Here is a 13243-nt window from a genome sequence, read left to right as displayed (position 1 = left end):
CAAAGCACTTCATCACTACTGAGGTGAGGGCTACAGGGCGATAGTCATTGAGAGAAGCAGGGTGGGGTTTCTTCGGGACAGGAACAATGATGGACTCTTTGAAGCATGTGGGGATCACCGACTGAGATAAAGAGATGTTGAATATCTCAGTGAATATCTAATTTGTGCTTTGGACTGTCACCAGATTTCTTCTAGAAGTTTCTTGCCAGTCAGCAACTATCTTGGCAACACCACTTGAGTTTGTGTGTTGCATGCTAACATCCTTATCATATGTGTAATAATACTAAAGCGTCATCTTATGCACACACAAAAAACAAATATGGCTCCTTCGTGCAGGGTTTTCTGGTATGTTCATTTATGCTTCCCAATTAAAAAAAAAAGAAGAAAAAAAAAAAGACAAAGCAAAGTTCTTGCTTCTCAGCCACTGCGGCCACATCCTCACCGTTTTTTAGGCAGTTATATAAACATACTGTGAGTGAGTCATAAGCTTAAATACAATAGTTGAAGGAACAAAAACTTAATGTTTAAAAATACCAGTCAAATCTGATTAAAGTAAATAAATAATAAGTATACAATGTAGTTTTAAGACTTCTCAATGTTTCGTAACATTAATGTTCTATGAACTCGTGAGTCCAGAAATCTGAATGTCATGAAAAGTATTTATTATTCGTGTATTATTATTTTACAATACAAGGTTGTTTTTTTCCTGATACTTCATGCAAACCACATTTCTCCAGGCCTGTCCTAATCAGCTTACTCAGTATCACTAGATCCAATGCTGCTCCTCCAGCAGAGCACACAAAAGTAGGAGAGACCAGAGATGCCATGGCTTAGTTAGGAGACTGTTTGCTTCAAGGCCACTAGAGGGTGCTGCCATAAAACTACAATAAATGAATTGACCTTTTGACCTGCTCACACTCTTTTATGCAAAACCCTGCTAATGACACACACAGACACACACACACACACACACACACACACACACACACAGATTCTAGGTCTGACCAACCGTCTCCACCGTGGGCAAAAAGATGACAGTCAATAAAATTCTAAAATTTTATTTATAAACACAATGAATAGTAGTTAAAAGTCCAGTGTCCCATTTAGGTACAAAGTAAAAACACACAGTCCAAGGCCAGAGCCAGCTATGCCACAAAGCCAGTTGCACTCCACACGTTGTTCACTTCAACAGGGGTAGCAATTGTCCTCTGAGACCCACCACCCTGTAAGTAGAAAGCCTGCACAGAGCGACAAAATAAGACAATTCACTATATAATTCACAGCCCATCCATCCCAAACATATCAGATCATTAGAGGTTTTGTCACATTACATACCTGCACTGAGAGACAAAATAACACAGCAGTGTTTGTAATGTGGGCTATAAGTAGACTAGCATATCAGTGCAATCAATTACACCTGCCTCCAATTAGTCCAGCCCTTTTACAGTCATTGACTGGGTGAGAAAACACGAGCAAATCAACCCAAGAGACAAGCAGGAAGACTCTCTGAAGGCTCCTGTGGCTGCACAGGCAGTCTTACAATTACGAGGTTGGAGAGTTGTTGTTTCAAAATGTTCACACTGATTTCACATGCTCATTAACTCACAACCAGCTGACCATATATATTTCTGCTGCTGAGCTGCTTTTTGATGGAGATTTTCTGAATTTATTTTGCTACCATAAGAGCAGACTCCATGCTGAAAGCATGTGCACTGTCACTTGCAATGAGTGGCACTAATGACGCTAAATTTAATTACAGGTCATGGACAGCCTTCATAAATGCTCATATTACTCACCCACACTGAATTCCAGCACAGGTTCATCTGGGTCCTGACTATTTCCTGCAAAGTAACACAAACGTCATCAGAACATTAAGTCAGAGAAACAACATTTGGAGCTTTTGTACATGATAAATTATACTGCAGTAGTAAAACAAAGTCAAGCAGCAGTACATTTATTAAAATCACCTTCAGCTGTAATATTTAAACTGATTTAGTGTCAATTTAGATTATGTTGAGATTAAAATGAAACTAGTACCCTTGTAATGTCTTTTTAAATTAGAGGTAAATATTTGTATATTTTTTACATAATATAATTATATTTACTGGATTTTCTCTCTATTGTAGTTTAGTATTATAGTTATTACTTGTTTTTTATTGACTTGTCTTGTTTTTACAATGATTTGCTCTGAATGCAGCCTTTAAAGAAAAGACTATCTGTTCAGTAACTATCCATCAGACTGGGTCCATGTTACCAGCCAAATGGGTAATAATTAAAGTAAGTTTTGAATTACGTATATTTGGGTGTTTAGGTGACACTTTTGCAAAAAAAAAAAAATATAATTAGGTTTAAAAGAACTAAACATGTATGTATTTAAAAACAATAAGTGTGTTAGAATTACTACAGCAACAGCTTGTAGCTCACTGTACTATTTTTGAGCACAACTTTGGTGCTTTTGCCTCATTTTTAAATCAGTGATCCCAGTAGCACAGTCTAAGCAGAGACCTCAGTGCTTGGCAAACAATCAATAGAATCAATATAATTATTAAAAAGAAACAAAATAAATGCCAACCATATAAAAAAAACATAAACTTAAGGAAAAAACTAAACTTGATTTTGTGTCTTTAGGCTATTGTTAACAGCAAGCATGAGGTTAGTGCATATGTATTATTATTGGAAAGATTACTGCAAAGAAAAAAAGGTTGAACCAGGAGGGGGCGATATTGCTCTTCTTACCATGAGTTACATGCAGGCTATTACTTACCATGTCACTCACATTTATTTCACAAAACAGCTGAACCCACTTAATTCGATTTAATTGTATTTATGCAGAGCTGAATCACAACAACAGTCTCCTCGAGGTGGTATAGATTGTAAGGTAGAAAGTCTACAATTAAAAAGAAAAAACCTCAATACAGTGGGAAGGAACAACTCACTTTTAACAGGAAGCACCCTCTGGCAGAACCACGGTCAGGGAGGGGCGGCCCGCTGCGACCCTTTGGGGATGAGGAGACGAAAAAGGGGACAAAAGACACACTGTGGACGAGAGCCAGAGATGAACAAGAACTAATTATTGAATGCAGAGAGGTGTATAAACACATGGTGGGAATCCCCCAGCAGGGTAGTCCCAGGGTAACTAAGGGAGGATTCATGGTCACCTGATTCAGCCCTAGCTATATGCGTTGGCAAAAAGGTAACTTTGAAACTTAATCTTAAAAGTAGAGATAGTGTCCGTCTCCTGCATTCAAACTGGGAGCTGGTTCCACAGAAGGATGATCCCCTTCTACTTCTAAATATCCTAAAAACCACAAGGAAGCCCACAGTCTGAGAGCAAACTATCAAACTACGAGGTCTTTAAAATAAGATGATTATTCAAGACCTCATGTGTGATGGGAAGGATTCTGAATTTGATGCTGGACCCACAAATCATAAAAGAGAAACACTAACTCACACACACCAGAAAGTGCCAAGAATTATAATTATATGTAATTTAGTTTTGCGTTCCTTTATAATGCTTTCAACTATACAAATAAGACACTTCATGGGGGCGCCTGAGCCTTGTAGACACAACAAATACTGAACAAACCTCATGCGCCCTGTTGTTGACAAAACGATAAAAATGAATGTGTACTTCTGTCTTATTTAGGTCATTTTTGTAGTTTTTGTAGACAGACTACTGTAATTTCTCAATAAAATGTCGCTTATTATCGCTCACTCTCAAGAACAAAAACGTGAGTAATTTCCCAGTAGCTCACCATATTTGGGATCTTCTAACATCCACACTTCATGTTTAAACGGTGGTGCGGAGGCGGTGTACCGTCGCAGGCCGGATGTAGCATTCAGCGCGGTGTGCCTTTTTTTTAAGTTGCTAAGCAACAGATTTGTCCCGCCCCTTTCGTTATGACGAGCCGGGCCAGTCCTTTGACTGGTGACGTTTCTTTGTAACGTCACCTGACGTTACAAAGAAACCTTAAACCGACCTTATATATAGACCTGGCTGTTCAGTTGAAACGCATTCACACAGCGGGACAGCAGCGCTTTAAACGTTCAAACACGGAGTTTAACACAAAACAACATTTTAGACATAAAAAACAAAAAAGTGAAATGGCAAGCTCGAACTGTAACACAATGACAAATGATGAAACAGTTCAGACCAATGGGGATAATTCTACAGTACATGCTTTGGTATCCCTCTTGGATAACTTGGTCAGTAGTTTTTCGAACAAGCAGTTGGAAGCGCTTACCTCAGGCTATCCGGATTGCGTCACCGCTAAGCGGCTTGTAGGTTTTGTAGAGGACGTAATGGACCTGTGTGAACAGTCACTAGCAGTATCACCGCTGAGGTCTTCCCAGAACTCCCCTGTACATGAAAACTGTTCTGTCCACACCACTACTGGCAAAACGGTTTTGTCACGTGTGAAATTTTTGGACGATTCTGCTGAGCAGGAGTTTGATACAGCACAGAATATAGATGCTAACAGCCAAGAAACAGCTAACACAGAAGAAAGCTGTCAAAATGCTGACCAACACAGTGCTGCAAAAGCAGAAAACAATCCAATTCCAGATCCCCAGCAGCAGAAATCCTGTGTTGAACATGAAGCCAGCATCCCACCGTTAACAAACGTAAGTCAAACGGAGTCATATAAAAAGATACAGCATCACAGATCTTCTGTAGACTGTGAGCCACCTGAAAAAACCTTAGACTTTGAAAGATGGTTAGAGACATTAATTCAGGCTGTGCTTTCAAAGCTTGGTAAACTTTTAAAGTGCCCTCATTCTCACCAAAAACGTTTGTTGGATCTACTCTTGGACAAATTCAAGGGGATGGATTTGCATTTAGACCGAAAAGTGCAGAATTATTTTGACTGCATTGCTAATGCGATTTTCACTGATATTTGTGACAAATTACATAAATTGTCACTAATATCATTGGAAATGGGGAGGAGTGGGGAGGAGGATTCAATGAATTTAATGGAACAACCAATATTTAATATCATAACTACTTCAGTATTCCAAGAACACCTGTTGGCAGTAACAGTTACTGATAGACTGGAATCATATGAAAAGAAAGAAAGATGCAGATTTTCAGTGGAAATCTTTGTGGAAGGACTGATTTCCCAGGTTGCAAAAAAATCAGGCACAGTCTTCAGCATTGAAAGTGCTGAAGCTATCTCCAACCGGCTTACCATGAAAATCTGGACTGAAATCAGGGCCAGATACGACAAAATCCCACCAGAGAAGTTCAAGAAACTCAGCGAGAGGGTTTTCAAATCCCTCTGTAAAAGATGGAAGCATGCAGCGGTTATGGTGACATTCTGGCAATTAAACTTCCAAGATCTTGATGAAGATATTGTTAAAACTTTCAAAAGAAAGATATTCCCAGAACCAAGTTGCATATCTAAGTGCTTCTCATCGGTGCGTGCATTTTTTGGGAGGTGTAAGGGAAGAAACAAAGTTTCCACTTTATAGTGACATCGTGATATCAACAGCAAAATATTTTCTAAAACTCACTGGACACTTTAAATGAGCTAGTTTTACATTTAGATCAGATCAAGTCATTTTTGAAATCCCCAGGAATGGTCGCGGCAGATGGCCACCCCGCCCTGAGCCTGGTTCTGTCGAAGGTTTCTTCCTCTTAAAAGGGAGTTTTTCCTTCCCACTGTCGCCTCGTGCTTGCTCAGAGGGGTTTGTTCTTTTGGGGTTTTCTTTTTAATACTGTAAGTTGTTACCTTACAGTGTGAAGCACCTTGAAAACACCATTGTTTCCTTTGGTGCTATACAGATTGAAGTGACTTGCACTGATAACATAACTATGCTGGAACTTTAATTTAACATCAATAAAATTATAAAAATATTACATCTTGATTTCTGCTTGTTTTCATTGTCTGTGACTTAATGAATACAAATGTGTAATTTAACAGATTCTTTCTTTATGTTAGTCTGACCGGTGACTCCACGTTGGCCTTAGGTGTTGGCGCGGATACGCTGCAGCCCCTGAGCCATTAATGGCCCAGCACACTACAGTAAAAACAAAACAACAGCCATCTGTCCAACTAGGAAAGGAAAATAATAAACTGCCTCCTTGGAGGCAACCTGACTCAAAACAGTTGCAGTCCAACTCAGACCGACTGCAATCACTCTCAGGCAGATTGATGAAGATCTGCAAATAACTGTTGTCTAATTTATAAACGCAGACAGATTGCCAACACGTCTGTTCACAATAGAGGACTGTACTTACATGGTTGCAAACTGGTTATCTTGCTTATATGAAAACATTACTTTGGAGCAATGAAACTCAAACACATTCATTTTTAAAATGCTTCAAAATGAAATTTTGAAGCATTTGGCTTTATGCTTTGAAAGTGCCGTTGTGAGTGGGAGTGTGAAATCCTTACTTGATGTGTTCCCTTTGCCTTTACTGTTTTCAGTTTTATCAGTTTTCAGTTTTATTTGTCATATGCAAGTTAGCACAGGGTCAACATTGCAATGAAATGTGTTTGACGAGCAGCAGTCACTCAGCAGCATGGTACAGTAGAAGAAAATATAATAAAATATAATAAAATAAAATAAAAAATAGAAAAATAGTAAAGAGCAAAATATTAGAGAGACGTGGTAAAAGAGAAAAGATGACTAAATATATATATATATGTATCTATAAATATATGTACACTAGTGATTAAATAAGAAAATCTTGAAAAGAAATATGACGGGAGGTCAGATGGGATATTGCACAGGAATGAGCAGCAGAAAATTACAGTATTACTCAGACTTTTAATAGTCATATTGTCAGTTTTGGCCGACGGTCATGGGTCACTTCCACTAAAATAGCACGAGACTGGAGTAAAATGTACTTTATTAATGAGAACACATGGTGATACAGCAAAGAATCCAACCCTTCTGAAAAGCAAATGGCTTCCTGTTATACTCTACCTGATTCAGGTGAGCATCTGGAATAGACCAAGTCTGGGGGTCAGCAAACCAAAGGAAAACAAAACCCTCCCCATAAGAAAACCACTACAATATAACCAACACGTTCTCACTCCCAAAGCGTAACATTTTACGCTAGGTGACAAATCGTCACCATATTACGTTTTTGGCTACCCACCACATTCCTGAACGACGACCTCGGAAAAAAGAGGAAATATGAGAACTGTCTGGACTGAATCTACACATGTTTGCTCTTTTTCTTCAAATCGCTTAGAAACACGCTATTTAACATCATTAAAGTCCTGGTTAAGGTCAGGAATAAGGTTATGGTCAGGGCTAGGGATAAGGTTAGGTTTAGGGCTGGAATACAGGGCTGGAACGTCTATTACCGCGGGAGCGTCATTGCACTGGATTCCAGCCATAGCCCGCCGCGTACCATAAGAACGCCGAAGGTCTCCTTTCACGTTCCTCAGGAACGCTGCGGGACGTGACAAAACGTCGACATGTTACGCCTCGGGAGTGAGAACGGGCTGATATAACACATCATAGACATATGAAGATTTGTAACAAGTCCTATAAATAACTCCATAACATATAAACTTCAGTCTCTTCTATATACATTAAAACAGCGGTCCCCAACCTTTTTTGCGCCACGGACCGGTTTATGCCCGACAATATTTTCACGGACCGGCCTTTAAGGTGTCACAGATAAATACAACAAAATAAAACTAGTACCGATACCGGAAAAAAAGAAGATTTATTCATAACACACGTGAAAGACCCAGGAAAACAGAGTTAACGATAAAAACGATAACAAAATAACGATAAAAAACGATAAAAACTCTGAAAACCATACATTTCACACCCGAGCCTCATCTCTCGACCAAACGACGGTCCGTGGCCCGGCGGTTGGGGACCGCTGCATTAAAACACCTTAACCACAGTTAGGTTTCAGCCCTCGCTGACTCAGAACAAAGTAAGACAATCAGAGTTCGATTGGTTTTTACTTGTGCAGGGGAAGCCTGGTCGGATTCTCAGAGTTGCAAGCTCTACACCCAAACTCAGACAACTCCAACTCCAGCCTCCACTCGCAGCCTTTTATTGAATGAAAACAGTTACACAACCGCCCATTGTAAACCCCATATGTTGTGTGGTAAAAGCTAAGGCACTGTGTGTGTGTGTGTGTGTGTGTGTGTGTGTGTGTGTGTGTGTGTGTGTGTGTGTGTGTGTGAGTGAGAGAGAGTGTATGTGTGTCTGTATACGTGACTTCCTGCTTACAAACGTTTTAACCGCATCTCTAGTCATAAAAGGGTCATCTCCCCTCAACCTCGTATATGGCTTAACCTCTCTAACAGTCCACCATTTACATGGTGAGCCCATAAAGGGCAGGAAGTGAACATTCCTTACCAAATAAGGAAACCAGAATCTTACATAGATTGTGCCTGCAGTTGAAAACTATAGCTAGTAACATCCCCAACATCCTACATGTGGGGGAGGAACAGAAAATATCTGAACATACAGTTCAAGACAAGGTCCAAGCACAATAATGACAACTTTTAACAAAATCACTCCAACACACTCCCCTAGCCTGGCACATTGGTTTTCTCCAGGAGCTCATAAGCAGGTGATTGAGCTGCTTTTACTCTTTACAAAGTGAGTACTGTTAACACTTCTCTTTTTACATATACAACTAATTTAGGTTACAGACAAATGATTAAATGTGAACAGCTCTAACACAGGTTCTTTTCCTGACACAGGTAGGATGGCCAGTCCCCCTGTCTCTTCACCTTTAACGAGTCACTTAAATAACAACCCAAAAAGCCTAATAAAGAATCACAATCAACCAGTGTGTGTTTTTCTTCATTACGGTTTTTAAATACAAATCAGTCAGTCAATTAATAAAAATACAAGTAAGGGTAATGGAACCCCTGGTCTCCATTACACACATAAATACCATAAAGACACTAAGTCGTAGAGCTCTGAACTCCTTGCTTCTATGATATTTACACTTCTTCTTGGCCTTCTCCTTCACTCTGAGTCACTCCAGGATAAACGCATCAGCTCAGACATACAATAATTAAAATATGTGTAGGTGACCGTTTGGCAGAAGACGATGTCGAGGCGGTACTGCAGTGACACGTCCGTGGCTATCGTCGGGGCGGTGTCCTGCATCAGAAGGAAGTCAATAGACTTCTTGGCTTTGTTGCTCATCATGGCGCTGTAGTCCGTGGGCGTGGCCTGCAAAAAGTGTAAATAAACCATCAGAGACCAAACACAAATATGCCTTCCAACCACTAGTTTAGACAACATCTTGCAAAGAGTGTGTATTTCAGAGTGCAGTTGTTTTTAAATTTGACAGAAACAGAAATAAAGACGGAAGAGAAGGACAACAGGGAAAGCAGAAGCACCGACACACTGAAATCTTTTAGGGTCAAGCTCCAGAACTAGCCACAAATCCTGCTGGAAAGAACCTAAAAATACTTAAAAATACTTGCAGAGATCGAATGGAGCCGTTAACTCAAAAGCCTGGTGTCAGGCATGTTCTTTAATAAATAAGAAACGAGCTGATATGTTACAGACCCCAGTCTTTACGTAAAGAAAAAGCTGACATTTAGAGAGAGAGGTCTGGGCTTCTCTGCTTGGGCTGCTGCCCCCGCGACCCGGCTCCGGATAAAGTGGAAGAAAATGGATGGATGAATGAATCTTGAAAATGAACAAGTCTTCCAGTACAGAGTAAAATGTGAGAGTGAAAATATTGCGTGTACTTAAAACCCCTGGAGGGTCTTGGGTCGATTTGTGGCTATTTTCAAATTTTGATTACATGCCATTTGCACAGTGTTGAATGGACTATAGCCAAATTCTCCAAAAAAAAAGTTTGATATGATTTTATTTCAAAATTCAAGTCTGACTTCCTTCAATTAGCTTCAGTGGCTAAGCTACAGACAAACTTACACTATTGTGCTTAGTGGTCGATTTGTGCCCCATTGAAACCCATTATAAACGCTATTTTTCACTGCAAATTAATTACGGTCAAAGGGATCGTTGATGTTTAGCGTTCATTTTCATTTTGCAGGACGGGCCTTAGAGTTGTAATTTTTTTATTTGTCCACCGGGTGGCGCCCTTGCTCCACATTTGACCCCGGGCTGGAAAACAGCGGGCTGCTTAGATAGACCTGCGGGAAATGAAGCCTCATTTCCGGCGTGCAGCAGCGGCTTCGCCCGCTGATCGGGCGGGACAATTTTTTGGTCCCTAGGACCGTGAGAGGGTGCTTTTTTTTTTTTTTTTAGTCAACAGGAAATGACGTATTTGTTGTCACGTGGTATCGGGCGTGTGTGCTGGAAAAACGGGTCCCTGGTGATCGTGCCCCGGTAACAATGGCGTGTCCAGCGGGGTGGCCTGGGGGGGCACAGGCCACCCCCCAAACCAGACTGGCCACCCCAGGTGCCACCCCAAAGGCAAAACAATAAAATTCAATCAAATATCAAATGTCCGATTATGTTTTCACGGTGACGCTCAGATATCCGAGTGTAAGTGAATGCAGCATCGCTTCTGCGCTATGCGCATCACGTTAGCAAAGGTAGGAGAGCCAAGCGCGAAAGATGGCACTGCAGGAAACAATTTTTCGGTGAAAGAAAATGAGGACAGAATAAATGTCCCGGTAAGTAATATCAAGTTTGTTGAGTTTAGTAAACTTCGGTGAAATTAGAATACCAAGGAAAAAAATAACACTTAAAGAATTATTGCAGCTGTGGAATATTTCAGACAGTATGCTACTGAGGGCAGCTAACATAAGAGTTATGCGTTATAAGATATAATCTAAGTCGTAACATTGCTGTATGGAGCTGCAGATTTGGTTGCAGGTTAACATAGCTGGACTGGCCATCGGGCATACCGGGCATATCCCCAGTGACTTATTTTTTTATTTTTTTTGTAATGGCATGAACAATGAGAGGTGGTGGATTGGCCAGATGCAGGTCGATGTGTAGAAATAACTCCGTTGTTTGGTGGTGGCTATGACGGGGCTTCCACAGAGGCAACAGGTGGATGAGGGAAGGGGAGGCAGGAGGAGAGACCCGAAGCAGCCACCAGTCCGAGTGTCAGGTGAACTGAACTTCAGGTAAGAAGTTATGACCTGCAGTCTATCTGGGTCAGATATAAACCAAGTTTAGGTGGAGTTTATTTTCATGTTGCTGACTTTTTACTGTCAGTTGCAATAACTCATACTGCGTTCTAGCCAGTTTGACGGAGTTTTTATACAGCTGGGTGGGTGCTATGATGTTACTGATAGTGAACTTTATTTTATTCATAAGGTTAGTTAGTAGAGTTGCCAACGGCTCCTTAAAAAAATGGAATGGTCCCTCATTCAGAGAAAATATTACACGTTTCGTATTGAGCTGAGAAGAGACGCAGTTTGTCCCGGACTTTAGCTAGAATGGAAAAAAGACACAAAGCTGGATTTATTCTGTCTTTATGCTGCACAGCTGCCTCTTCTCTCATTCTCTCCCCCTCCCTCTCCTGTTGCTACTTCAATCATGAAACTGATCAATGATCAGCTGATCGGCTTTTCTCTCTTGTTTATCGCCCACTTTGCGCCAGAAAGAGGAAACCAGCAGATGTTGCGCTAAACAACAGCAGCACGTTTAAGCTTGATCGGCTGTTGTTAGAATGTATTTAATATTAATTTCTAGTATCAGCTGATGTTTGCTGGAGCCACAGCTGTAAAGCTGCTGGTCATGATGTCTGTTTAGATATGTGGTGAGAGGGAAACATGAAGATGAAACCAGGAGATGTCCTTACTGAACCATCAGAGCTGAACAGGTGATGGAGAAACAGGTTTACCTTTTAGGTGACATGAATGAGTTGAAGGGAAGTTATGAACTGTTTCTGAGAGACAAATAACACCAGGATCCTTTTTTATGTAGCAGACAGCTGGTAACTGTGCAGGGGCGGGTCTAGCAAAGTTTTGCCAGGGGGCCAGGTAGGGCATTAACAGGGAAAGGTGGGCACAAAGAAATACTTTTCTTTCTTATTCTCATTTAAAATACCTAGTTTTTATTAAATAATTATCTAAATCTTACAACCAAAGTTTTTATCTGACGTAAAATGTATAGAAATCATACATATACCAACAAGACTGTACATCACTGTCACAACAGGGTTTGTTTTCAGTCAAAGTCTTTATGGCTTTACTACCTGGTGGGTCGGTCTGTAGTAAAAATGCCCAATTTTTTTTGTCCCAGTCCAGCCCTGCAGGTTAATACTGGCAGTGTCACCATGCCAGCTGACTGTATTTTATCATCAGCCAGTGTTGTTCTTTATCAATATTACCAAAGTTTACGATAAGGCAGCATAGAAAGTATTTACTTGCTTTCAGGTTTCATTCAAATGTTAGTCTTTTCAGTTGTTTCCCCACTTTTTTCCTGTTTCAAAATCAAACACCAGTTTGTGAGAAGATTATCTTCTTTTTTTAACAGGCAGATAAAGTTTTGCATTGGCATTGGCTAATTTGTCAATTGTTTGTTACAAATGTTCGTATTTTAATTTTCAAAAATGTTTTTGCCCAAAACATATGTGCACTATATGTCAGTAAAAATACTATGCAAATATTGTTGTCCTTGACTGCTGAGTAAACACTGACAAAGCACTGATTGTATCTCTTGTACTTTATCAACGCAGTATCTAAAAACTTTGCACCGTAGTGGTTAAAATCTCATTCTAATAAGAGTTAAAAGTGCATTTGGTTATTAGGTTTATAGGATTATTGAATTATGGTTAAGGGTTGGTAGAATTTTTTTTTAAAACATTATCTGCCAATTAAATCTGCCACCCTTCTCCAAATCTGTGCCCCTACCTGGCCCCCCCAACAAAAATTTTCTAGACACGCCACTGTACACAGATGGTCTGAATTTGTGAAGCGAGTGGTATCGCATTTATCAAAGTCGGCTCCTCGTTGTTTTTTCTAAGCCACGATTAGGCTCATTGAGAGCAGGCATGTGCATGCAGACAGTGTTTGTTTTTACATCTGGTGGGTAACGTCCCTCCCTATATTTTTGGAACAGTACCTCTGAAGCTTGATTTAGATTTCTGCAGGAAATTTACGTTCTAACTTCAGATGTAACACCTCTTAACACTAAACCGGTCCATCATGCTGTTGTTTCCAGTTACAGCGTATATTTCCTGCTGAAGCATATTTCAGGCATAAGACAGAAACATTACAAAAATATACACCTGCAGGCCACTCTATTGTCTTTATTTGACTAAATGCACTAAATTGCTGCCACAAGCTTTTGAACACATGTACCTAATAAAGTGGCT

General features: G+C 40.2%; 1 long non-coding RNA gene across 2 annotated transcripts; it reads right to left on the bottom strand.

Moving 5' to 3' along the window:
- Positions 1–457: 457 nt before the first annotated feature.
- LOC308396814 lies at positions 458–3860 on the bottom strand. Of its 2 annotated transcripts, XR_013971622.1 has the most exons (4): positions 3756–3860; positions 2937–3036; positions 1797–1841; positions 458–1238 (listed from the first exon to the last, which is right to left on the bottom strand). It is a non-coding gene; the product is annotated as an uncharacterized lncRNA (long non-coding RNA). The 2 variants fall into 2 exon arrangements; XR_013971623.1 differs by lacking the exon at positions 3756–3860 and having other exon boundaries at positions 2937–3742.
- Between the last annotated feature and the right edge of the window lie 9383 nt (positions 3861–13243).

Source organism: Rhamphochromis sp. 'chilingali' (genome assembly GCF_963969265.1).
Source record: "Rhamphochromis sp. 'chilingali' genome assembly, chromosome: 5".
Classification (NCBI taxonomy): domain Eukaryota; kingdom Metazoa; phylum Chordata; class Actinopteri; order Cichliformes; family Cichlidae; genus Rhamphochromis; species Rhamphochromis sp. 'chilingali'.
The sequence above is the reverse complement of the archived record's forward strand: the minus strand, read 5'-3'. Positions and strand labels throughout refer to the sequence as shown.